We start from the raw sequence: 20,827 nt of genomic DNA, 5'->3' as shown, positions 1-20,827 counted from the left end.
CCCGTGGCTTCTTTTAGGATGGATATTTTATTTTGACATTTTCATCGTCGGCAGAGGTGCAGTGTCTTTTATTGTGCATTTCAAGGATAACAGAAAATTTGATTTTGTGGAAGACTTTTCATTTCTTATTAGATTTTCACGACATGATCCACGAGAGAAGCCGTCCGCGACGGGCGTATAACACCACGACAGATATGATAGCGTTGAAGCTCGCCGATGAAGGCATATTTTGGTGAGAGCAAGGAGGGCTATAAGGGGAGTTGGGAGGCCCAAAAAAAAAAAAAAAAATAAAAAATAAAAAAAATAAAAAAAAAAAAAGTGGTAGAATGCTCGCCTGCCACGCGGGCGGCCCGGGTTCGATTCCCGGCCGATGCATCATTTTGTTTTTCCCCGATAGTGGAGCTGCGAGTCTTTCGCACTCGAAGTGCGTGGGCCACGAGAATGGACCGCGGGATTCCGTGTGGAAACAGCCAAACACGCAGCGCGCACGTCTTCTCGTTTGGACTCCTGCGTGCTATTGTACATACTGGCGTCGGCCTAGCATCGCAAGTTGCCTGCAGCGCTGGGAATGCACGTGTAGTAACAGAAAAAATGAGCCAGCAAGTGCAGACTCTCTACCACTAGTATTTGCTACTTGCCGAGATTCCAGAAGGTTTGGCAATCACGTGCCTCGGTAGCGCAGTAGGCAGCGCGTAAGTCTCATAATCTTAAGGTCGTGAGTTCGATCCTCACCCGGGGCATTTAATTTACTTTCGTTCACAGCTGAATTGACGGCTCTGGGGTTGAGAAGGAGCAAAACAGCTTGTAGTTTGTTATCCACAAGGTTTCAACAACTCAGCGTGAAAATGCTTACTTCCCGTTATTACTACTTGCAGTTCTTTTGTGAAATTTTCAAGAAAAAATGTACTAGTACTAAAACTGAATTTCGTATGATATAACATGTAAAGTCACACAGTGTATGGCCTGCTATACCTGTATAACGACAGGCTGCAGGTCTTTACTTGCGAAATAAGTAAATAAATATTACTACTCACAGGTTTGCTTTTCCTCCTACCCCTGTAACAACGAGGCCAAAAGCAACGGACTGTGACTTTTGCCATGCGCGCCTCGGCATGGGAGCGCGAAAAGATGGTCGCAAACAGGGAAAGTGCGACACGGAAAGCCAGTGGAAGGGGTGTAAACCCCGAAAAAAGTGTGCGCGTCCGGTGTGGTCTAGTGGCTAGGATACCTGGCTTTCACCCAGGAGGCCCGGGTTCGATTCCCGGTACCGGAATGTAATTTTTTCGGAACAAATCACGACAAGTTTGGACAGAGCGAAATGCTGTTTTCACGTCCTCCTCGCGTTATAGCTACTGGTTCATAAACGTGAGCTGAAAACAGTCGAGAGAAACGGGCACGCAATGAAATTACTACGAGCAGCGGAATAAAGGGAGGAGAGACGCTGGTCCACTGTTGGACTGCTACCATAGAAATGTTACCTGTAAATACGCAGAGCTACTCCCTCTAAGTGCTGGAAGACAGTGTGCACCGAGGCCCGTTAGCTCAGTTGGTTAGAGCGTCGTGCTAATAACGCGAAGGTCGTGGGTTCGATCCCCCCACGGGCCAATACGATTTTTCTATTTAAAAAAGGCAACGCCTATTTCGGCGGGGAAGTGTGGTGACTAAGAAATCGTGTGGGAGCAGATAGGGGACCCGAAAGCGACTTGTCGGGACGCGCTAAAACACTTCACAGGTCACAGCACGCTGAACACACTGTTTCTCGTCCGATCACCGCTACTGCGCGACGCTGGGCGTTGTCAGTGCTTGGGCGGGTGACCGCCTGCGAACACAGGGCGCTGCCGACAGTTTCAATTCGTATTTCTCTTTTCTCGTCGGTTTCGGAGCTGCAGCGCTATTCGGTCAAGGGCACTGGCGCCACGTTTTGCCTCTCGGTATGCCAAGTCGCGCCGTGCGGCCACAGTGAAAAGAAGGAGCGTGTTGTAAAATTTTCAACAAAGAAATAAAGAAATGTACTAGTAATAAAACTGAATTTGTCTGACAGAACATGTAAAATCACACAATGCACGATAACAGGCAGCAGGTCTTTACTTGAGGCATAAGTAATGTTGTGCCCGCCTCGCCATACCTCTCTCAGTCGTTTCGCGTGCTTGTCCTTCTGATATAGGCCGATTGGAGAGCGTCAGCTCTCGCGTCAGCCGAGCAAAGTCAAGACAAGTCGAGACTCAAGCGGAATCGACGCACACAATATAGGGTGGCCTGCAGCGAGTAAGAGGGGGAAAGAAACATTAATTTAAGGACGCGTGGCAAAAGTACTCATACGCAGAAGTAAAACGGAGGCTGCGGTGGCCGGGAATCGAACCCGGATCAACTGCTTGGAAGGCAACTATGCTGACCATTACACCACCACCGCACGGTTTTCTTCTGCGCACGCCCCGCTGTGTCTGCTTCCCGCCTGTCGGCGGCGGCCGAAGGTGGTCGCAGCAGTAGGCGCATTACGGGGTAGGCGAGCGCATCCAGACAGCGTCTCTACGCACATTTCGCGTCCTTTGGCAAGAGTCGTCGCGTGCGTGCGCCGCAACACTACTAAGACGATCGCGTTCGGGCGTCATTTTTAAGCAGTGCAGCGCAGGATTCAGCGTTTGTAGCATTCTCTCGAGAGGATGCCACGGCGCTGGACGGCAGTCCCACTTTCCCTTCAGACGTCTGCCGCCGAAAGCACAAGGAAGCTGCGAACTAGCTGGGCATCGGTGGTTCAGTGGTAGAATGCTCGCCTGCCACGCGGGCGGCCCGGGTTCGATTCCCGGCCGATGCATCATTTTGTTTTTCCCCGATAGTGGAGCTGCGAGTCTTTCGCACTCGAAGTGCGTGGGCCACGAGAATGGACCGCGGGATTCCGTGTGGAAACAGCCAAACACGCAGCGCGCACGTCTTCTCGTTTGGACTCCTGCGTGCTATTGTACATACTGGCGTCGGCCTAGCATCGCAAGTTGCCTGCAGCGCTGGGAATGCACGTGTAGTAACAGAAAAAATGAGCCAGCAAGTGCAGACTCTCTACCACTAGTATTTGCTACTTGCCGAGATTCCAGAAGGTTTGGCAATCACGTGCCTCGGTAGCGCAGTAGGCAGCGCGTAAGTCTCATAATCTTAAGGTCGTGAGTTCGATCCTCACCCGGGGCATTTAATTTACTTTCGTTCACAGCTGAATTGACGGCTCTGGGGTTGAGAAGGAGCAAAACAGCTTGTAGTTTGTTATCCACAAGGTTTCAACAACTCAGCGTGAAAATGCTTACTTCCCGTTATTACTAATTGCAGTTCTTTTGTGAAATTTTCAAGAAAAAATGTACTAGTACTAAAACTGAATTTCGTATGATATAACATGTAAAGTCACACAGTGTATGGCCTGCTATACCTGTATAACGACAGGCTGCAGGTCTTTACTTGCGAAATAAGTAAATAAATATTACTACTCACAGGTTTGCTTTTCCTCCTACCCCTGTAACAACGAGGCCAAAAGCAACGGACTGTGACTTTTGCCATGCGCGCCTCGGCATGGGAGCGCGAAAAGATGGTCTCAAACAGGGAAAGTGCGACACGGAAAGCCAGTGGAAGGGGTGTAAACCCCGAAAAAAGTGTGCGCGTCCGGTGTGGTCTAGTGGCTAGGATACCTGGCTTTCACCCAGGAGGCCCGGGTTCGATTCCCGGTACCGGAATGTAATTTTTTCGGAACAAATCACGACAAGTTTGGACAGAGCGAAATGCTGTTTTCACGTCCTCCTCGCGTTATAGCTACTGGTTCATAAACGTGAGCTGAAAACAGTCGAGAGAAACGGGCACGCAATGAAATTACTACGAGCAGCGGAATAAAGGGAGGAGAGACGCTGGTCCACTGTTGGACTGCTACCATAGAAATGTTACCTGTAAATACGCAGAGCTACTCCCTCTAAGTGCTGGAAGACAGTGTGCACCGAGGCCCGTTAGCTCAGTTGGTTAGAGCGTCGTGCTAATAACGCGAAGGTCGTGGGTTCGATCCCCCCACGGGCCAATACGATTTTTCTATTTAAAAAAGGCAACGCCTATTTCGGCGGGGAAGTGTGGTGACTAAGAAATCGTGTGGGAGCAGATAGGGGACCCGAAAGCGACTTGTCGGGACGCGCTAAAACACTTCACAGGTCACAGCACGCTGAACACACTGTTTCTCGTCCGATCACCGCTACTGCGCGACGCTGGGCGTTGTCAGTGCTTGGGCGGGTGACCGCCTGCGAACACAGGGCGCTGCCGACAGTTTCAATTCGTATTTCTCTTTTCTCGTCGGTTTCGGAGCTGCAGCGCTATTCGGTCTAGGGCACTGGCGCCACGTTTTGCCTCTCGGTATGCCAAGTCGCGCCGTGCGGCCACAGTGAAATGAAGGAGCGTGTTGTAAAATTTTCAACAAAGAAAAAAAGAAATGTGCTAGTAATAAAACTGAATTTGTCTGACAGAACATGTAAAATCACACAATGCACGATAACAGGCAGCAGGTCTTTACTTGAGGCATAAGTAATGTTGTGCCCGCCTCGCCATACCTCTCTCAGTCGTTTCGCGTGCTTGTCCTTCTGATATAGGCCGATTGGAGAGCGTCAGCTCTCGCGTCAGCCGAGCAAAGTCGAGACAAGTCGAGACTCAAGCGGAATCGACGCACACAATATAGGGTGGCCTGCAGCCAGTAAGAGGAGGAAAGAAACATTAATTTAATGACGCGTGGCAAAAGTACTCATACGCAGAAGTAAAACGCAGGCTGCGGTGGCCGGGAATCGAACCCGGATCAACTGCTTGGAAGGCAACTATGCTGACCATTACACCACCACCGCACGGTTTTCTTGCGCGCACGCCGCGCTGTGTCTGCTTCCCGCCTGTCGGCGGCGGCTGAAGGTGGTCGCAGCAGCAGGCGCATTACGGGGTAGGCGAGCGCATCCAGACAGCGTCTCTACGCACATTTCGCGTCCTTTGGCAAGAGTCGTCGCGTGCGTGCGCCGCAACACTACTTAGACGATCGCGTTCGGGCGTCATTTTTAAGCAGTGCAGCGCAAGATTCAGCGTTTGTAGCATTCTCTCGAGAGGATGCCACGGCGCTGGACGGCAGTCCCACTTTCCCTTCAGACGTCTGCCGCGGAAAGCACAAGGAAGCTGCAAACTAGCTGAGCATCGGTGGTTCAGTGGTAGAATGCTCGCCTGCCACGCGGGCGGCCCGGGTTCGATTCCCGGCCGATGCATCATTTTGTTTTTTCCCCGATAGTGGAGCTGCGTGTCCTTCGCACTCAAAGTGCGTGGGCCACGAGAATGAACCGCGGGATTCCGTGTGGAAACAACCAAACACGCAGCGCGCACGTCTTCTCGTTTGGACTCCTGCGTGCTATTGTGCATACTGGCGTCGGCCTATCATCGCAAGTTGCCTGCAGCGCCGGGAATGCACGTGTAGTAACAGAAAAAATGAGCCAGCAAGTGCAGACTCTCTACCACTAGTATTTGCTACTTGCCGAGATACCAGAAGGTTTGGCCATCACGTGCCTCGGTAGCGCAGTAGGCAGCGCGTAAGTCTCATAATCTTAAGGTCGTGAGTTCGATCCTCACCCGGGGCATTTAATTTACTTCCGTTCGCAGCTAAATTGACGGCTCTGGGGTTGCGAAGGAGCAAAACAGCTTGTAGTTTGTTATCCATAAGGCTTCAACAACTCAGCGTGAAAATGCTTACTTCCCGTTATTACTACTTGCAGTTCTTTGTGAAATTTTCAAGAAAAAATGTACTAGTAATAAAACTGAATTTCGTATGATATAACATGTAAAGTCACACAGTGTATGACCTGCTATATAATGACAGGCTGCAGGTCTTTACTTGCGAAATAAGTAAATAAATATTACTACTCACAGGTTTGCTTTTCCTCCTACCCCTGTAACAACGAGGCCAAAAGCAACGGACTGTGACTTTTGCCATGCGCGCCTCGGCATGGGAGAGCGAAAAGATGCTCGCAAACAGGGAAAGTGCGACACGGAAAGCCAGTGGAGGGGGTGTAAACCCCAAAAACAAGCGTGCGCGTCCGGTGTGGTCTAGTGGCTAGGATACCTGGCTTTCACCCAGGAGGCCCGGGTTCGATTCCCGGTACCGGAATGTAATTTTTTCGGAACAAATCACGACAAGTTTGGACAGAGCGAAATGCTGTTTTCACGTCCTCCTCGCGTTATAGCTACTGGTTCATAAACGTGAGCTGAAAACAGTCGAGAGAAACGGGCACGCAATGAAATTACTACGAGCAGCGGAATAAAGGGAGAAGAGACCCTGGTCCACTGTTGGACTGCTACCATAGAAATGTTACCTGTAAATACGCAGAGCCACTCCCTCTAAGCGCTGGAAGACGGAGTGCACCGAGGCCCGTTAGCTCAGTTGGTTAGAGCGTCGTGCTAATAACGCGAAGGTCGTGGGTTCGATCCCCCCACGGGCCACTTCGATTTTACTACTTCAAAAAGGCAACGCCGATTTCCCCGGGCAAGTATGGTGACAAAGAAATCGTCACATTGTGTGGGAGCTGATAGGGGACCCGAAAGCGACTTGCCGGGACGCGCTAAAACACTTCACAGGTCACAGCACGCTGAACACACAGTTTGTCGTCCGATCACCGCTACTGCGCGACGCTGGGCGTTGTCAGTGCTTGGGCGGGTGACCGCCTGCGAACACAGGGCGCTGCCGACAGTTTCAATTCGTATTTCTCTTTTCTCGTCGGTTTCGGAGCTGCAGCGCTATTCGGTCTAGGGCACTGGCGCCACGTTTTGCCTCTCGGTATGCCAAGTCGCGCCGTGCGGCCACAGTGAAATGAAGGAGCGTGTTGTAAAATTTTCAACAAAGAAAAAAAGAAATGTGCTAGTAATAAAACTGAATTTGTCTGACAGAACATGTAAAATCACACAATGCACGATAACAGGCAGCAGGTCTTTACTTGAGGCATAAGTAATGTTGTGCCCGCCTCGCCATACCTCTCTCAGTCGTTTCGCGTGCTTGTCCTTCTGATATAGGCCGATTGGAGAGCGTCAGCTCTCGCGTCAGCCGAGCAAAGTCGAGACAAGTCGAGACTCAAGCGGAATCGACGCACACAATATAGGGTGGCCTGCAGCCAGTAAGAGGAGGAAAGAAACATTAATTTAATGACGCGTGGCAAAAGTACTCATACGCAGAAGTAAAACGCAGGCTGCGGTGGCCGGGAATCGAACCCGGATCAACTGCTTGGAAGGCAACTATGCTGACCATTACACCACCACCGCACGGTTTTCTTGCGCGCACGCCGCGCTGTGTCTGCTTCCCGCCTGTCGGCGGCGGCTGAAGGTGGTCGCAGCAGCAGGCGCATTACGGGGTAGGCGAGCGCATCCAGACAGCGTCTCTACGCACATTTCGCGTCCTTTGGCAAGAGTCGTCGCGTGCGTGCGCCGCAACACTACTTAGACGATCGCGTTCGGGCGTCATTTTTAAGCAGTGCAGCGCAAGATTCAGCGTTTGTAGCATTCTCTCGAGAGGATGCCACGGCGCTGGACGGCAGTCCCACTTTCCCTTCAGACGTCTGCCGCGGAAAGCACAAGGAAGCTGCAAACTAGCTGAGCATCGGTGGTTCAGTGGTAGAATGCTCGCCTGCCACGCGGGCGGCCCGGGTTCGATTCCCGGCCGATGCATCATTTTGTTTTTTCCCCGATAGTGGAGCTGCGTGTCCTTCGCACTCAAAGTGCGTGGGCCACGAGAATGAACCGCGGGATTCCGTGTGGAAACAACCAAACACGCAGCGCGCACGTCTTCTCGTTTGGACTCCTGCGTGCTATTGTGCATACTGGCGTCGGCCTATCATCGCAAGTTGCCTGCAGCGCCGGGAATGCACGTGTAGTAACAGAAAAAATGAGCCAGCAAGTGCAGACTCTCTACCACTAGTATTTGCTACTTGCCGAGATACCAGAAGGTTTGGCCATCACGTGCCTCGGTAGCGCAGTAGGCAGCGCGTAAGTCTCATAATCTTAAGGTCGTGAGTTCGATCCTCACCCGGGGCATTTAATTTACTTCCGTTCGCAGCTAAATTGACGGCTCTGGGGTTGCGAAGGAGCAAAACAGCTTGTAGTTTGTTATCCATAAGGCTTCAACAACTCAGCGTGAAAATGCTTACTTCCCGTTATTACTACTTGCAGTTCTTTGTGAAATTTTCAAGAAAAAATGTACTAGTAATAAAACTGAATTTCGTATGATATAACATGTAAAGTCACACAGTGTATGACCTGCTATATAATGACAGGCTGCAGGTCTTTACTTGCGAAATAAGTAAATAAATATTACTACTCACAGGTTTGCTTTTCCTCCTACCCCTGTAACAACGAGGCCAAAAGCAACGGACTGTGACTTTTGCCATGCGCGCCTCGGCATGGGAGAGCGAAAAGATGCTCGCAAACAGGGAAAGTGCGACACGGAAAGCCAGTGGAGGGGGTGTAAACCCCAAAAACAAGCGTGCGCGTCCGGTGTGGTCTAGTGGCTAGGATACCTGGCTTTCACCCAGGAGGCCCGGGTTCGATTCCCGGTACCGGAATGTAATTTTTTCGGAACAAATCACGACAAGTTTGGACCCTGCGAAATGCTGTTTCACGTCCTCCTCGCGTTATAGCTACTGGTTCATAAACGTGAGCTGAAAACAGTCGAGAGAAACGGGCACGCAATGAAATTACTACGAGCAGCGGAATAAAGGGAGAAGAGACCCTGGTCCACTGTTGGACTGCTACCATAGAAATGTTACCTGTAAATACGCAGAGCCACTCCCTCTAAGCGCTGGAAGACGGAGTGCACCGAGGCCCGTTAGCTCAGTTGGTTAGAGCGTCGTGCTAATAACGCGAAGGTCGTGGGTTCGATCCCCCCACGGGCCACTTCGATTTTACTACTTCAAAAAGGCAACGCCGATTTCCCCGGGCAAGTATGGTGACAAAGAAATCGTCACATTGTGTGGGAGCTGATAGGGGACCCGAAAGCGACTTGCCGGGACGCGCTAAAACACTTCACAGGTCACAGCACGCTGAACACACAGTTTGTCGTCCGATCACCGCTACTGCGCGACGCTGGGCGTTGTCAGTGCTTGGGCGGGTGACCGCCTGCGAACACAGGGCGCTGCCGACAGTTTCAATTCGTATTTCTCTTTTCTCGTCGGTTTCGGAGCTGCAGCGCTATTCGGTCTAGGGCACTGGCGCCACGTTTTGCCTCTCGGTATGCCAAGTCGCGCCGTGCGGCCACAGTGAAATGAAGGAGCGTGTTGTAAAATTTTCAACAAAGAAAAAAAGAAATGTGCTAGTAATAAAACTGAATTTGTCTGACAGAACATGTAAAATCACACAATGCACGATAACAGGCAGCAGGTCTTTACTTGAGGCATAAGTAATGTTGTGCCCGCCTCGCCATACCTCTCTCAGTCGTTTCGCGTGCTTGTCCTTCTGATATAGGCCGATTGGAGAGCGTCAGCTCTCGCGTCAGCCGAGCAAAGTCGAGACAAGTCGAGACTCAAGCGGAATCGACGCACACAATATAGGGTGGCCTGCAGCCAGTAAGAGGAGGAAAGAAACATTAATTTAATGACGCGTGGCAAAAGTACTCATACGCAGAAGTAAAACGCAGGCTGCGGTGGCCGGGAATCGAACCCGGATCAACTGCTTGGAAGGCAACTATGCTGACCATTACACCACCACCGCACGGTTTTCTTGCGCGCACGCCGCGCTGTGTCTGCTTCCCGCCTGTCGGCGGCGGCTGAAGGTGGTCGCAGCAGCAGGCGCATTACGGGGTAGGCGAGCGCATCCAGACAGCGTCTCTACGCACATTTCGCGTCCTTTGGCAAGAGTCGTCGCGTGCGTGCGCCGCAACACTACTTAGACGATCGCGTTCGGGCGTCATTTTTAAGCAGTGCAGCGCAAGATTCAGCGTTTGTAGCATTCTCTCGAGAGGATGCCACGGCGCTGGACGGCAGTCCCACTTTCCCTTCAGACGTCTGCCGCGGAAAGCACAAGGAAGCTGCAAACTAGCTGAGCATCGGTGGTTCAGTGGTAGAATGCTCGCCTGCCACGCGGGCGGCCCGGGTTCGATTCCCGGCCGATGCATCATTTTGTTTTTTCCCCGATAGTGGAGCTGCGTGTCCTTCGCACTCAAAGTGCGTGGGCCACGAGAATGAACCGCGGGATTCCGTGTGGAAACAACCAAACACGCAGCGCGCACGTCTTCTCGTTTGGACTCCTGCGTGCTATTGTGCATACTGGCGTCGGCCTATCATCGCAAGTTGCCTGCAGCGCCGGGAATGCACGTGTAGTAACAGAAAAAATGAGCCAGCAAGTGCAGACTCTCTACCACTAGTATTTGCTACTTGCCGAGATACCAGAAGGTTTGGCCATCACGTGCCTCGGTAGCGCAGTAGGCAGCGCGTAAGTCTCATAATCTTAAGGTCGTGAGTTCGATCCTCACCCGGGGCATTTAATTTACTTCCGTTCGCAGCTAAATTGACGGCTCTGGGGTTGCGAAGGAGCAAAACAGCTTGTAGTTTGTTATCCATAAGGCTTCAACAACTCAGCGTGAAAATGCTTACTTCCCGTTATTACTACTTGCAGTTCTTTGTGAAATTTTCAAGAAAAAATGTACTAGTAATAAAACTGAATTTCGTATGATATAACATGTAAAGTCACACAGTGTATGACCTGCTATATAATGACAGGCTGCAGGTCTTTACTTGCGAAATAAGTAAATAAATATTACTACTCACAGGTTTGCTTTTCCTCCTACCCCTGTAACAACGAGGCCAAAAGCAACGGACTGTGACTTTTGCCATGCGCGCCTCGGCATGGGAGAGCGAAAAGATGCTCGCAAACAGGGAAAGTGCGACACGGAAAGCCAGTGGAGGGGGTGTAAACCCCAAAAACAAGCGTGCGCGTCCGGTGTGGTCTAGTGGCTAGGATACCTGGCTTTCACCCAGGAGGCCCGGGTTCGATTCCCGGTACCGGAATGTAATTTTTTCGGAACAAATCACGACAAGTTTGGACCCTGCGAAATGCTGTTTCACGTCCTCCTCGCGTTATAGCTACTGGTTCATAAACGTGAGCTGAAAACAGTCGAGAGAAACGGGCACGCAATGAAATTACTACGAGCAGCGGAATAAAGGGAGAAGAGACCCTGGTCCACTGTTGGACTGCTACCATAGAAATGTTACCTGTAAATACGCAGAGCCACTCCCTCTAAGCGCTGGAAGACGGAGTGCACCGAGGCCCGTTAGCTCAGTTGGTTAGAGCGTCGTGCTAATAACGCGAAGGTCGTGGGTTCGATCCCCCCACGGGCCACTTCGATTTTACTACTTCAAAAAGGCAACGCCGATTTCCCCGGGCAAGTATGGTGACAAAGAAATCGTCACATTGTGTGGGAGCTGATAGGGGACCCGAAAGCGACTTGCCGGGACGCGCTAAAACACTTCACAGGTCACAGCACGCTGAACACACAGTTTGTCGTCCGATCACCGCTACTGCGCGACGCTGGGCGTTGTCAGTGCTTGGGCGGGTGACCGCCTGCGAACACAGGGCGCTGCCGACAGTTTCAATTCGTATTTCTCTTTTCTCGTCGGTTTCGGAGCTGCAGCGCTATTCGGTCTAGGGCACTGGCGCCACGTTTTGCCTCTCGGTATGCCAAGTCGCGCCGTGCGGCCACAGTGAAATGAAGGAGCGTGTTGTAAAATTTTCAACAAAGAAAAAAAGAAATGTGCTAGTAATAAAACTGAATTTGTCTGACAGAACATGTAAAATCACACAATGCACGATAACAGGCAGCAGGTCTTTACTTGAGGCATAAGTAATGTTGTGCCCGCCTCGCCATACCTCTCTCAGTCGTTTCGCGTGCTTGTCCTTCTGATATAGGCCGATTGGAGAGCGTCAGCTCTCGCGTCAGCCGAGCAAAGTCGAGACAAGTCGAGACTCAAGCGGAATCGACGCACACAATATAGGGTGGCCTGCAGCCAGTAAGAGGAGGAAAGAAACATTAATTTAATGACGCGTGGCAAAAGTACTCATACGCAGAAGTAAAACGCAGGCTGCGGTGGCCGGGAATCGAACCCGGATCAACTGCTTGGAAGGCAACTATGCTGACCATTACACCACCACCGCACGGTTTTCTTGCGCGCACGCCGCGCTGTGTCTGCTTCCCGCCTGTCGGCGGCGGCTGAAGGTGGTCGCAGCAGCAGGCGCATTACGGGGTAGGCGAGCGCATCCAGACAGCGTCTCTACGCACATTTCGCGTCCTTTGGCAAGAGTCGTCGCGTGCGTGCGCCGCAACACTACTTAGACGATCGCGTTCGGGCGTCATTTTTAAGCAGTGCAGCGCAAGATTCAGCGTTTGTAGCATTCTCTCGAGAGGATGCCACGGCGCTGGACGGCAGTCCCACTTTCCCTTCAGACGTCTGCCGCGGAAAGCACAAGGAAGCTGCAAACTAGCTGAGCATCGGTGGTTCAGTGGTAGAATGCTCGCCTGCCACGCGGGCGGCCCGGGTTCGATTCCCGGCCGATGCATCATTTTGTTTTTTCCCCGATAGTGGAGCTGCGTGTCCTTCGCACTCGAAGTGCGTGGGCCACGAGAATGAACCGCGGGATTCCGTGTGGAAACAACCAAACACGCAGCGCGCACGTCTTCTCGTTTGGACTCCTGCGTGCTATTGTGCATACTGGCGTCGGCCTATCATCGCAAGTTGCCTGCAGCGCCGGGAATGCACGTGTAGTAACAGAAAAAATGAGCCAGCAAGTGCAGACTCTCTACCACTAGTATTTGCTACTTGCCGAGATACCAGAAGGTTTGGCCATCACGTGCCTCGGTAGCGCAGTAGGCAGCGCGTAAGTCTCATAATCTTAAGGTCGTGAGTTCGATCCCCACCCGGGGCATTTAATTTACTTCCGTTCGCAGCTAAATTGACGGCTCTGGGGTTGCGAAGGAGCAAAACAGCTTGTAGTTTGTTATCCATAAGGCTTCAACAACTCAGCGTGAAAATGCTTACTTCCCGTTATTACTACTTGCAGTTCTTTGTGAAATTTTCAAGAAAAAATGTACTAGTAATAAAACTGAATTTCGTATGATATAACATGTAAAGTCACACAGTGTATGACCTGCTATATAATGACAGGCTGCAGGTCTTTACTTGCGAAATAAGTAAATAAATATTACTACTCACAGGTTTGCTTTTCCTCCTACCCCTGTAACAACGAGGCCAAAAGCAACGGACTGTGACTTTTGCCATGCGCGCCTCGGCATGGGAGAGCGAAAAGATGCTCGCAAACAGGGAAAGTGCGACACGGAAAGCCAGTGGAGGGGGTGTAAACCCCAAAAACAAGCGTGCGCGTCCGGTGTGGTCTAGTGGCTAGGATACCTGGCTTTCACCCAGGAGGCCCGGGTTCGATTCCCGGTACCGGAATGTAATTTTTTCGGAACAAATCACGACAAGTTTGGACCCTGCGAAATGCTGTTTCACGTCCTCCTCGCGTTATAGCTACTGGTTCATAAACGTGAGCTGAAAACAGTCGAGAGAAACGGGCACGCAATGAAATTACTACGAGCAGCGGAATAAAGGGAGAAGAGACCCTGGTCCACTGTTGGACTGCTACCATAGAAATGTTACCTGTAAATACGCAGAGCCACTCCCTCTAAGCGCTGGAAGACGGAGTGCACCGAGGCCCGTTAGCTCAGTTGGTTAGAGCGTCGTGCTAATAACGCGAAGGTCGTGGGTTCGATCCCCCCACGGGCCACTTCGATTTTACTACTTCAAAAAGGCAACGCCGATTTCCCCGGGCAAGTATGGTGACAAAGAAATCGTCACATTGTGTGGGAGCTGATAGGGGACCCGAAAGCGACTTGCCGGGACGCGCTAAAACACTTCACAGGTCACAGCACGCTGAACACACAGTTTGTCGTCCGATCACCGCTACTGCGCGACGCTGGGCGTTGTCAGTGCTTGGGCGGGTGACCGCCTGCGAACACAGGGCGCTGCCGACAGTTTCAATTCGTATTTCTCTTTTCTCGTCGGTTTCGGAGCTGCAGCGCTATTCGGTCTAGGGCACTGGCGCCACGTTTTGCCTCTCGGTATGCCAAGTCGCGCCGTGCGGCCACAGTGAAATGAAGGAGCGTGTTGTAAAATTTTCAACAAAGAAAAAAAGAAATGTGCTAGTAATAAAACTGAATTTGTCTGACAGAACATGTAAAATCACACAATGCACGATAACAGGCAGCAGGTCTTTACTTGAGGCATAAGTAATGTTGTGCCCGCCTCGCCATACCTCTCTCAGTCGTTTCGCGTGCTTGTCCTTCTGATATAGGCCGATTGGAGAGCGTCAGCTCTCGCGTCAGCCGAGCAAAGTCGAGACAAGTCGAGACTCAAGCGGAATCGACGCACACAATATAGGGTGGCCTGCAGCCAGTAAGAGGAGGAAAGAAACATTAATTTAATGACGCGTGGCAAAAGTACTCATACGCAGAAGTAAAACGCAGGCTGCGGTGGCCGGGAATCGAACCCGGATCAACTGCTTGGAAGGCAACTATGCTGACCATTACACCACCACCGCACGGTTTTCTTGCGCGCACGCCGCGCTGTGTCTGCTTCCCGCCTGTCGGCGGCGGCTGAAGGTGGTCGCAGCAGCAGGCGCATTACGGGGTAGGCGAGCGCATCCAGACAGCGTCTCTACGCACATTTCGCGTCCTTTGGCAAGAGTCGTCGCGTGCGTGCGCCGCAACACTACTTAGACGATCGCGTTCGGGCGTCATTTTTAAGCAGTGCAGCGCAAGATTCAGCGTTTGTAGCATTCTCTCGAGAGGATGCCACGGCGCTGGACGGCAGTCCCACTTTCCCTTCAGACGTCTGCCGCGGAAAGCACAAGGAAGCTGCAAACTAGCTGAGCATCGGTGGTTCAGTGGTAGAATGCTCGCCTGCCACGCGGGCGGCCCGGGTTCGATTCCCGGCCGATGCATCATTTTGTTTTTTCCCCGATAGTGGAGCTGCGTGTCCTTCGCACTCGAAGTGCGTGGGCCACGAGAATGAACCGCGGGATTCCGTGTGGAAACAACCAAACACGCAGCGCGCACGTCTTCTCGTTTGGACTCCTGCGTGCTATTGTGCATACTGGCGTCGGCCTATCATCGCAAGTTGCCTGCAGCGCCGGGAATGCACGTGTAGTAACAGAAAAAATGAGCCAGCAAGTGCAGACTCTCTACCACTAGTATTTGCTACTTGCCGAGATACCAGAAGGTTTGGCCATCACGTGCCTCGGTAGCGCAGTAGGCAGCGCGTAAGTCTCATAATCTTAAGGTCGTGAGTTCGATCCCCACCCGGGGCATTTAATTTACTTCCGTTCGCAGCTAAATTGACGGCTCTGGGGTTGCGAAGGAGCAAAACAGCTTGTAGTTTGTTATCCATAAGGCTTCAACAACTCAGCGTGAAAATGCTTACTTCCCGTTATTACTACTTGCAGTTCTTTGTGAAATTTTCAAGAAAAAATGTACTAGTAATAAAACTGAATTTCGTATGATATAACATGTAAAGTCACACAGTGTATGACCTGCTATATAATGACAGGCTGCAGGTCTTTACTTGCGAAATAAGTAAATAAATATTACTACTCACAGCTTTGCTTTTCCTCCTACCCCTGTAACAACGAGGCCAAAAGCAACGGACTGTGACTTTTGCCATGCGCGCCTCGGCATGGGAGAGCGAAAAGATGCTCGCAAACAGGGAAAGTGCGACACGGAAAGCCAGTGGAGGGGGTGTAAACCCCAAAAACAAGCGTGCGCGTCCGGTGTGGTCTAGTGGCTAGGATACCTGGCTTTCACCCAGGAGGCCCGGGTTCGATTCCCGGTACCGGAATGTAATTTTTTCGGAACAAATCACGACAAGTTTGGACCCTGCGAAATGCTGTTTCACGTCCTCCTCGCGTTATAGCTACTGGTTCATAAACGTGAGCTGAAAACAGTCGAGAGAAACGGGCACGCAATGAAATTACTACGAGCAGCGGAATAAAGGGAGAAGAGACCCTGGTCCACTGTTGGACTGCTACCATAGAAATGTTACCTGTAAATACGCAGAGCCACTCCCTCTAAGCGCTGGAAGACGGAGTGCACCGAGGCCCGTTAGCTCAGTTGGTTAGAGCGTCGTGCTAATAACGCGAAGGTCGTGGGTTCGATCCCCCCACGGGCCACTTCGATTTTACTACTTCAAAAAGGCAACGCCGATTTCCCCGGGCAAGTATGGTGACAAAGAAATCGTCACATTGTGTGGGAGCTGATAGGGGACCCGAAAGCGACTTGCCGGGACGCGCTAAAACACTTCACAGGTCACAGCACGCTGAACACACAGTTTGTCGTCCGATCACCGCTACTGCGCGACGCTGGGCGTTGTCAGTGCTTGGGCGGGTGACCGCCTGCGAACACAGGGCGCTGCCGACAGTTTCAATTCGTATTTCTCTTTTCTCGTCGGTTTCGGAGCTGCAGCGCTATTCGGTCTAGGGCACTGGCGCCACGTTTTGCCTCTCGGTATGCCAAGTCGCGCCGTGCGGCCACAGTGAAATGAAGGAGCGTGTTGTAAAATTTTCAACAAAGAAAAAAAGAAATGTGCTAGTAATAAAACTGAATTTGTCTGACAGAACATGTAAAATCACACAATGCACGATAACAGGCAGCAGGTCTTTACTTGAGGCATAAGTAATGTTGTGCCCGCCTCGCCATACCTCTCTCAGTCGTTTCGCGTGCTTGTCCTTCTGATATAGGCCGATTGGAGAGCGTCAGCTCTCGCGTCAGCCGAGCAAAGTCGAGACAAGTCGAGACTCAAGCGGAATCGACGCACACAATATACGGTGGCCTGCAGCCAGTAAGAGGAGGAAAGAAACATTAATTTAATGACGCGTGGCAAAAGTACTCATACGCAGAAGTAAAACGCAGGCTGCGGTGGCCGGGAATCGAACCCGGATCAACTGCTTGGAAGGCAACTATGCTGACCATTACACCACCACCGCACGGTTTTCTTGCGCGCACGCCGCGCTGTGTCTGCTTCCCGCCTGTCGGCGGCGGCTGAAGGTGGTCGCAGCAGCAGGCGCATTACGGGGTAGGCGAGCGCATCCAGACAGCGTCTCTACGCACATTTCGCGTCCTTTGGCAAGAGTCGTCGCGTGCGTGCGCCGCAACACTACTTAGACGATCGCGTTCGGGCGTCATTTTTAAGCAGTGCAGCGCAAGATTCAGCGTTTGTAGCATTCTCTCGAGAGGATGCCACGGCGCTGGACGGCAGTCCCACTTTCCCTTCAGACGTCTGCCGCGGAAAGCACAAGGAAGCTGCAAACTAGCTGAGCATCGGTGGTTCAGTGGTAGAATGCTCGCCTGCCACGCGGGCGGCCCGGGTTCGATTCCCGGCCGATGCATCATTTTGTTTTTTCCCCGATAGTGGAGCTGCGTGTCCTTCGCACTCGAAGTGCGTGGGCCACGAGAATGAACCGCGGGATTCCGTGTGGAAACAACCAAACACGCAGCGCGCACGTCTTCTCGTTTGGACTCCTGCGTGCTATTGTGCATACTGGCGTCGGCCTATCATCGCAAGTTGCCTGCAGCGCCGGGAATGCACGTGTAGTAACAGAAAAAATGAGCCAGCAAGTGCAGACTCTCTACCACTAGTATTTGTTACTTGCCGAGATACCAGAAGGTTTGGCCATCACGTGCCTCGGTAGCGCAGTAGGCAGCGCGTAAGTCTCATAATCTTAAGGTCGTGAGTTCGATCCTCACCCGGGGCATTTAATTTACTTCCGTTCGCAGCTAAATTGACGGCTCTGGGGTTGCGAAGGAGCAAAACAGCTTGTAGTTTGTTATCCATAAGGCTTCAACAACTCAGCGTGAAAATGCTTACTTCCCGTTATTACTACTTGCAGTTCTTTGTGAAATTTTCAAGAAAAAATGTACTAGTAATAAAACTGAATTTCGTATGATATAACATGTAAAGTCACACAGTGTATGACCTGCTATATAATGACAGGCTGCAGGTCTTTACTTGCGAAATAAGTAAATAAATATTACTACTCACAGCTTTGCTTTTCCTCCTACCCCTGTAACAACGAGGCCAAAAGCAACGGACTGTGACTTTTGCCATGCGCGCCTCGGCATGGGAGAGCGAAAAGATGCTCGCAAACAGGGAAAGTGCGACACGGAAAGCCAGTGGAGGGGGTGTAAACCCCAAAAACAAGCGTGCGCGTCCGGTGTGGTCTAGTGGCTAGGATACCTGGCTTACACCCAGGAGGCCCGGGTTCGATTCCCGGTACCGGAATGTAATTTTTTCGGAACAAATCACGACAAGTTTGGACCCTGCGAAATGCTGTTTCACGTCCTCCTCGCGTTATAGCTACTGGTTCATAAACGTGAGCTGAAAACAGTCGAGAGAAACGGGCACGCAATGAAATTACTACGAGCAGCGGAATAAAGGGAGAAGAGACCCTGGTCCACTGTTGGACTGCTACCATAGAAATGTTACCTGTAAATACGCAGAGCCACTCCCTCTAAGCGCTGGAAGACGGAGTGCACCGAGGCCCGTTAGCTCAGTTGGTTAGAGCGTCGTGCTAATAACGCGAAGGTCGTGGGTTCGATCCCCCCACGGGCCACTTCGATTTTACTACTTCAAAAAGGCAACGCCGATTTCCCCGGGCAAGTATGGTGACAAAGAAATCGTCACATTGTGTGGGAGCTGATAGGGGACCCGAAAGCGACTTGCCGGGACGCGCTAAAACACTTCACAGGTCACAGCACGCTGAACACACAGTTTGTCGTCCGATCACCGCTACTGCGCGACGCTGGGCGTTGTCAGTGCTTGGGCGGGTGACCGCCTGCGAACACAGGGCGCTGCCGACAGTTTCAATTCGTATTTCTCTTTTCTCGTCGGTTTCGGAGCTGCAGCGCTATTCGGTCTAGGGCACTGGCGCCACGTTTTGCCTCTCGGTATGCCAAGTCGCGCCGTGCGGCCACAGTGAAATGAAGGAGCGTGTTGTAAAATTTTCAACAAAGAAAAAAAGAAATGTGCTAGTAATAAAACTGAATTTGTCTGACAGAACATGTAAAATCACACAATGCACGATAACAGGCAGCAGGTCTTTACTTGAGGCATAAGTAATGTTGTGCCCGCCTCGCCATACCTCTCTCAGTCGTTTCGCGTGCTTGTCCTTCTGATATAGGCCGATTGGAGAGCGTCAGCTCTCGCGTCAGCCGAGCAAAGTCGAGACAAGTCGAGACTCAAGCGGAATCGACGCACACAATATAGGGTGGCCTGCAGCCAGTAAGAGGAGGAAAGAAACATTAATTTAATGACGCGTGGCAAAAGTACTCATACGCAGAAGTAAAACGCAGGCTGCGGTGGCCGGGAATCGAACCCGGATCAACTGCTTGGAAGGCAACTATGCTGACCATTACACCACCACCGCACGGTTTTCCTGCGCGCACGCCGCGCTGTGTCTGCTTCCCGCCTGTCGGCGGCGGCTGAAGGTGGTCGCAGCAGCAGGCGCATTACGGGGTAGGCGAGCGCATCCAGACAGCGTCTCTACGCACATTTCGCGTCCTTTGGCAAGAGTCGTCGCGTGCGTGCGCCGCAACACTACTTAGACGATCGCGTTCGGGCGTCATTTTTAAGCAGTGCAGCGCAGGATTCAGCGTTTGTAGCATTCTCTCGAGAGGATGCCACGGCGCTGGACGGCAGTCCCACTTTCCCTTCAGACGTCTGCCGCGGAAAGCACAAGGAAGCTACAAACTAGCTGAGCATCGGTGGTTCAGTGGTAGAATGCTCGCCTGCCACGCGGGCGGCCCGGGTTCGATTCCCGGCCGATGCATCATTTTGTTTTTTCCCCGATAGTGGAGCTGCGTGTCCTTCGCACTCGAAGTGCGTGGGCCACGAGAATGAACCGCGGGATTCCGTGTGGAAACAACCAAACACGCAGCGCGCACGTCTTCTCGTTTGGACTCCTGCGTGCTATTGTGCATACTGGCGTCGGCCTATCATCGCAAGTTGCCTGCAGCGCCGGGAATGCACGTGTAGTAACAGAAAAAATGAGCCAGCAAGTGCAGACTCTCTACCACTAGTATTTTCTACTTGCCGAGATACCAGAAGGTTTGGCCATCACGTGCCTCGGTAGCGCTTAGCCGTCGCCGCGGTCGGACGTGCTTGTTGTTTACTCCGCGTACGTTAGCGCTATCGCCGGTGTTTGGTGTTTACGTGAAGTTAGCTGTACATTTTCGCTGTTATTTTTTGAGTGGTGTCTTTGATAAGTGTTTTTATAGTGCTTTCGTCCGTTCCACGTTTCGTGCTTCGCCGCAATTTCGGTTGTTGCCGGAATTTCGTCGGAACCGACGACCATGTCTGACACCGTCAGGAAGAATACTTTAGTCTTCTCGTTCGAGAAAGGAACACGGCCGGTCCAACCCACTGCGCTGGAAATCCACGATTGGCTGACTGAGGTAATCGGTATAAATTCTGACTCTGTTCATACCACGCAATTAGATGCTGAAAAATACTGTGTTTTTGTTAAATTTCTGAACTCAGTGACAGTCGATAAGTTGCTTGCAAAATGGGGTAATTCCGTCGAATTTGTTCATCGAGACGGTTCAAAAAGTAATGTCTCTGTACGAAAAGCTGATATCATGTACACCAATGTCAGGATTTTGAATGTTCCAATTGAAATTGATAATCAGTTGATCAAGGACGCTCTATCTAAATATGGCGAAGTTAAATCTATCTATAACGAAAGATGGTCGAAGCTATACAAGATACAGTGT

At 51.5% G+C, this 20,827-nt stretch overlaps 40 non-coding genes across 40 annotated transcripts; 32 read left to right on the top strand and 8 right to left on the bottom strand.

The window, feature by feature from the left end:
• The first annotated feature begins 667 nt into the window (after positions 1-667).
• On the top strand, positions 668-740 carry Trnam-cau (transfer RNA methionine (anticodon CAU)). Its single transcript has one exon. It is a non-coding gene; the product is annotated as a tRNA-Met (tRNA).
• A 461-nt stretch (positions 741-1,201) lies between these two features.
• On the top strand, positions 1,202-1,273 carry Trnae-uuc (transfer RNA glutamic acid (anticodon UUC)). Its single transcript has one exon. It is a non-coding gene; the product is annotated as a tRNA-Glu (tRNA).
• Positions 1,274-1,531: 258 nt separating this feature from the next.
• On the top strand, positions 1,532-1,605 carry Trnai-aau (transfer RNA isoleucine (anticodon AAU)). Its single transcript has one exon. It is a non-coding gene; the product is annotated as a tRNA-Ile (tRNA).
• Positions 1,606-2,338: 733 nt separating this feature from the next.
• On the bottom strand, positions 2,339-2,410 carry Trnag-ucc (transfer RNA glycine (anticodon UCC)). Its single transcript has one exon. It is a non-coding gene; the product is annotated as a tRNA-Gly (tRNA).
• Positions 2,411-2,741: 331 nt separating this feature from the next.
• Trnag-gcc (transfer RNA glycine (anticodon GCC)) lies at positions 2,742-2,812 on the top strand. Its single transcript has one exon. It is a non-coding gene; the product is annotated as a tRNA-Gly (tRNA).
• Positions 2,813-3,104: 292 nt separating this feature from the next.
• Positions 3,105-3,177, top strand: Trnam-cau (transfer RNA methionine (anticodon CAU)). The gene has a single exon. It is a non-coding gene; the product is annotated as a tRNA-Met (tRNA).
• Positions 3,178-3,638: 461 nt separating this feature from the next.
• Positions 3,639-3,710, top strand: Trnae-uuc (transfer RNA glutamic acid (anticodon UUC)). Its single transcript has one exon. It is a non-coding gene; the product is annotated as a tRNA-Glu (tRNA).
• Positions 3,711-3,968: 258 nt separating this feature from the next.
• Trnai-aau (transfer RNA isoleucine (anticodon AAU)) lies at positions 3,969-4,042 on the top strand. The gene has a single exon. It is a non-coding gene; the product is annotated as a tRNA-Ile (tRNA).
• A 733-nt stretch (positions 4,043-4,775) lies between these two features.
• On the bottom strand, positions 4,776-4,847 carry Trnag-ucc (transfer RNA glycine (anticodon UCC)). Its single transcript has one exon. It is a non-coding gene; the product is annotated as a tRNA-Gly (tRNA).
• Positions 4,848-5,178: 331 nt separating this feature from the next.
• Trnag-gcc (transfer RNA glycine (anticodon GCC)) lies at positions 5,179-5,249 on the top strand. Its single transcript has one exon. It is a non-coding gene; the product is annotated as a tRNA-Gly (tRNA).
• A 293-nt stretch (positions 5,250-5,542) lies between these two features.
• Positions 5,543-5,615, top strand: Trnam-cau (transfer RNA methionine (anticodon CAU)). Its single transcript has one exon. It is a non-coding gene; the product is annotated as a tRNA-Met (tRNA).
• Positions 5,616-6,070: 455 nt separating this feature from the next.
• Positions 6,071-6,142, top strand: Trnae-uuc (transfer RNA glutamic acid (anticodon UUC)). Its single transcript has one exon. It is a non-coding gene; the product is annotated as a tRNA-Glu (tRNA).
• A 258-nt stretch (positions 6,143-6,400) lies between these two features.
• On the top strand, positions 6,401-6,474 carry Trnai-aau (transfer RNA isoleucine (anticodon AAU)). The gene has a single exon. It is a non-coding gene; the product is annotated as a tRNA-Ile (tRNA).
• Positions 6,475-7,215: 741 nt separating this feature from the next.
• Positions 7,216-7,287, bottom strand: Trnag-ucc (transfer RNA glycine (anticodon UCC)). The gene has a single exon. It is a non-coding gene; the product is annotated as a tRNA-Gly (tRNA).
• Positions 7,288-7,618: 331 nt separating this feature from the next.
• Trnag-gcc (transfer RNA glycine (anticodon GCC)) lies at positions 7,619-7,689 on the top strand. The gene has a single exon. It is a non-coding gene; the product is annotated as a tRNA-Gly (tRNA).
• Positions 7,690-7,982: 293 nt separating this feature from the next.
• Trnam-cau (transfer RNA methionine (anticodon CAU)) lies at positions 7,983-8,055 on the top strand. Its single transcript has one exon. It is a non-coding gene; the product is annotated as a tRNA-Met (tRNA).
• Positions 8,056-8,510: 455 nt separating this feature from the next.
• On the top strand, positions 8,511-8,582 carry Trnae-uuc (transfer RNA glutamic acid (anticodon UUC)). Its single transcript has one exon. It is a non-coding gene; the product is annotated as a tRNA-Glu (tRNA).
• Positions 8,583-8,839: 257 nt separating this feature from the next.
• On the top strand, positions 8,840-8,913 carry Trnai-aau (transfer RNA isoleucine (anticodon AAU)). Its single transcript has one exon. It is a non-coding gene; the product is annotated as a tRNA-Ile (tRNA).
• A 741-nt stretch (positions 8,914-9,654) lies between these two features.
• On the bottom strand, positions 9,655-9,726 carry Trnag-ucc (transfer RNA glycine (anticodon UCC)). Its single transcript has one exon. It is a non-coding gene; the product is annotated as a tRNA-Gly (tRNA).
• A 331-nt stretch (positions 9,727-10,057) lies between these two features.
• Positions 10,058-10,128, top strand: Trnag-gcc (transfer RNA glycine (anticodon GCC)). The gene has a single exon. It is a non-coding gene; the product is annotated as a tRNA-Gly (tRNA).
• A 293-nt stretch (positions 10,129-10,421) lies between these two features.
• Positions 10,422-10,494, top strand: Trnam-cau (transfer RNA methionine (anticodon CAU)). The gene has a single exon. It is a non-coding gene; the product is annotated as a tRNA-Met (tRNA).
• A 455-nt stretch (positions 10,495-10,949) lies between these two features.
• On the top strand, positions 10,950-11,021 carry Trnae-uuc (transfer RNA glutamic acid (anticodon UUC)). Its single transcript has one exon. It is a non-coding gene; the product is annotated as a tRNA-Glu (tRNA).
• Positions 11,022-11,278: 257 nt separating this feature from the next.
• Trnai-aau (transfer RNA isoleucine (anticodon AAU)) lies at positions 11,279-11,352 on the top strand. The gene has a single exon. It is a non-coding gene; the product is annotated as a tRNA-Ile (tRNA).
• A 741-nt stretch (positions 11,353-12,093) lies between these two features.
• Trnag-ucc (transfer RNA glycine (anticodon UCC)) lies at positions 12,094-12,165 on the bottom strand. The gene has a single exon. It is a non-coding gene; the product is annotated as a tRNA-Gly (tRNA).
• Positions 12,166-12,496: 331 nt separating this feature from the next.
• Trnag-gcc (transfer RNA glycine (anticodon GCC)) lies at positions 12,497-12,567 on the top strand. Its single transcript has one exon. It is a non-coding gene; the product is annotated as a tRNA-Gly (tRNA).
• Positions 12,568-12,860: 293 nt separating this feature from the next.
• On the top strand, positions 12,861-12,933 carry Trnam-cau (transfer RNA methionine (anticodon CAU)). The gene has a single exon. It is a non-coding gene; the product is annotated as a tRNA-Met (tRNA).
• A 455-nt stretch (positions 12,934-13,388) lies between these two features.
• Positions 13,389-13,460, top strand: Trnae-uuc (transfer RNA glutamic acid (anticodon UUC)). The gene has a single exon. It is a non-coding gene; the product is annotated as a tRNA-Glu (tRNA).
• Positions 13,461-13,717: 257 nt separating this feature from the next.
• Trnai-aau (transfer RNA isoleucine (anticodon AAU)) lies at positions 13,718-13,791 on the top strand. Its single transcript has one exon. It is a non-coding gene; the product is annotated as a tRNA-Ile (tRNA).
• A 741-nt stretch (positions 13,792-14,532) lies between these two features.
• Trnag-ucc (transfer RNA glycine (anticodon UCC)) lies at positions 14,533-14,604 on the bottom strand. Its single transcript has one exon. It is a non-coding gene; the product is annotated as a tRNA-Gly (tRNA).
• A 331-nt stretch (positions 14,605-14,935) lies between these two features.
• Trnag-gcc (transfer RNA glycine (anticodon GCC)) lies at positions 14,936-15,006 on the top strand. Its single transcript has one exon. It is a non-coding gene; the product is annotated as a tRNA-Gly (tRNA).
• Positions 15,007-15,299: 293 nt separating this feature from the next.
• On the top strand, positions 15,300-15,372 carry Trnam-cau (transfer RNA methionine (anticodon CAU)). Its single transcript has one exon. It is a non-coding gene; the product is annotated as a tRNA-Met (tRNA).
• Positions 15,373-15,827: 455 nt separating this feature from the next.
• On the top strand, positions 15,828-15,899 carry Trnae-uuc (transfer RNA glutamic acid (anticodon UUC)). The gene has a single exon. It is a non-coding gene; the product is annotated as a tRNA-Glu (tRNA).
• Positions 15,900-16,156: 257 nt separating this feature from the next.
• Trnai-aau (transfer RNA isoleucine (anticodon AAU)) lies at positions 16,157-16,230 on the top strand. The gene has a single exon. It is a non-coding gene; the product is annotated as a tRNA-Ile (tRNA).
• A 741-nt stretch (positions 16,231-16,971) lies between these two features.
• On the bottom strand, positions 16,972-17,043 carry Trnag-ucc (transfer RNA glycine (anticodon UCC)). The gene has a single exon. It is a non-coding gene; the product is annotated as a tRNA-Gly (tRNA).
• Positions 17,044-17,374: 331 nt separating this feature from the next.
• On the top strand, positions 17,375-17,445 carry Trnag-gcc (transfer RNA glycine (anticodon GCC)). The gene has a single exon. It is a non-coding gene; the product is annotated as a tRNA-Gly (tRNA).
• A 293-nt stretch (positions 17,446-17,738) lies between these two features.
• Trnam-cau (transfer RNA methionine (anticodon CAU)) lies at positions 17,739-17,811 on the top strand. Its single transcript has one exon. It is a non-coding gene; the product is annotated as a tRNA-Met (tRNA).
• A 455-nt stretch (positions 17,812-18,266) lies between these two features.
• Trnav-uac (transfer RNA valine (anticodon UAC)) lies at positions 18,267-18,338 on the top strand. Its single transcript has one exon. It is a non-coding gene; the product is annotated as a tRNA-Val (tRNA).
• A 257-nt stretch (positions 18,339-18,595) lies between these two features.
• On the top strand, positions 18,596-18,669 carry Trnai-aau (transfer RNA isoleucine (anticodon AAU)). Its single transcript has one exon. It is a non-coding gene; the product is annotated as a tRNA-Ile (tRNA).
• Positions 18,670-19,410: 741 nt separating this feature from the next.
• On the bottom strand, positions 19,411-19,482 carry Trnag-ucc (transfer RNA glycine (anticodon UCC)). The gene has a single exon. It is a non-coding gene; the product is annotated as a tRNA-Gly (tRNA).
• A 331-nt stretch (positions 19,483-19,813) lies between these two features.
• Trnag-gcc (transfer RNA glycine (anticodon GCC)) lies at positions 19,814-19,884 on the top strand. Its single transcript has one exon. It is a non-coding gene; the product is annotated as a tRNA-Gly (tRNA).
• The last annotated feature ends 943 nt before the right edge of the window (positions 19,885-20,827 follow it).

Source organism: Schistocerca gregaria, unplaced genomic scaffold, assembly GCF_023897955.1.
Source record: "Schistocerca gregaria isolate iqSchGreg1 unplaced genomic scaffold, iqSchGreg1.2 ptg000564l, whole genome shotgun sequence".
In the NCBI taxonomy this organism is placed as follows: Eukaryota; Metazoa; Arthropoda; class Insecta; order Orthoptera; family Acrididae; genus Schistocerca; species Schistocerca gregaria.
Note: the sequence above shows the minus strand (reverse complement) of the source record. Positions and strands in the feature narration are given on the sequence as shown.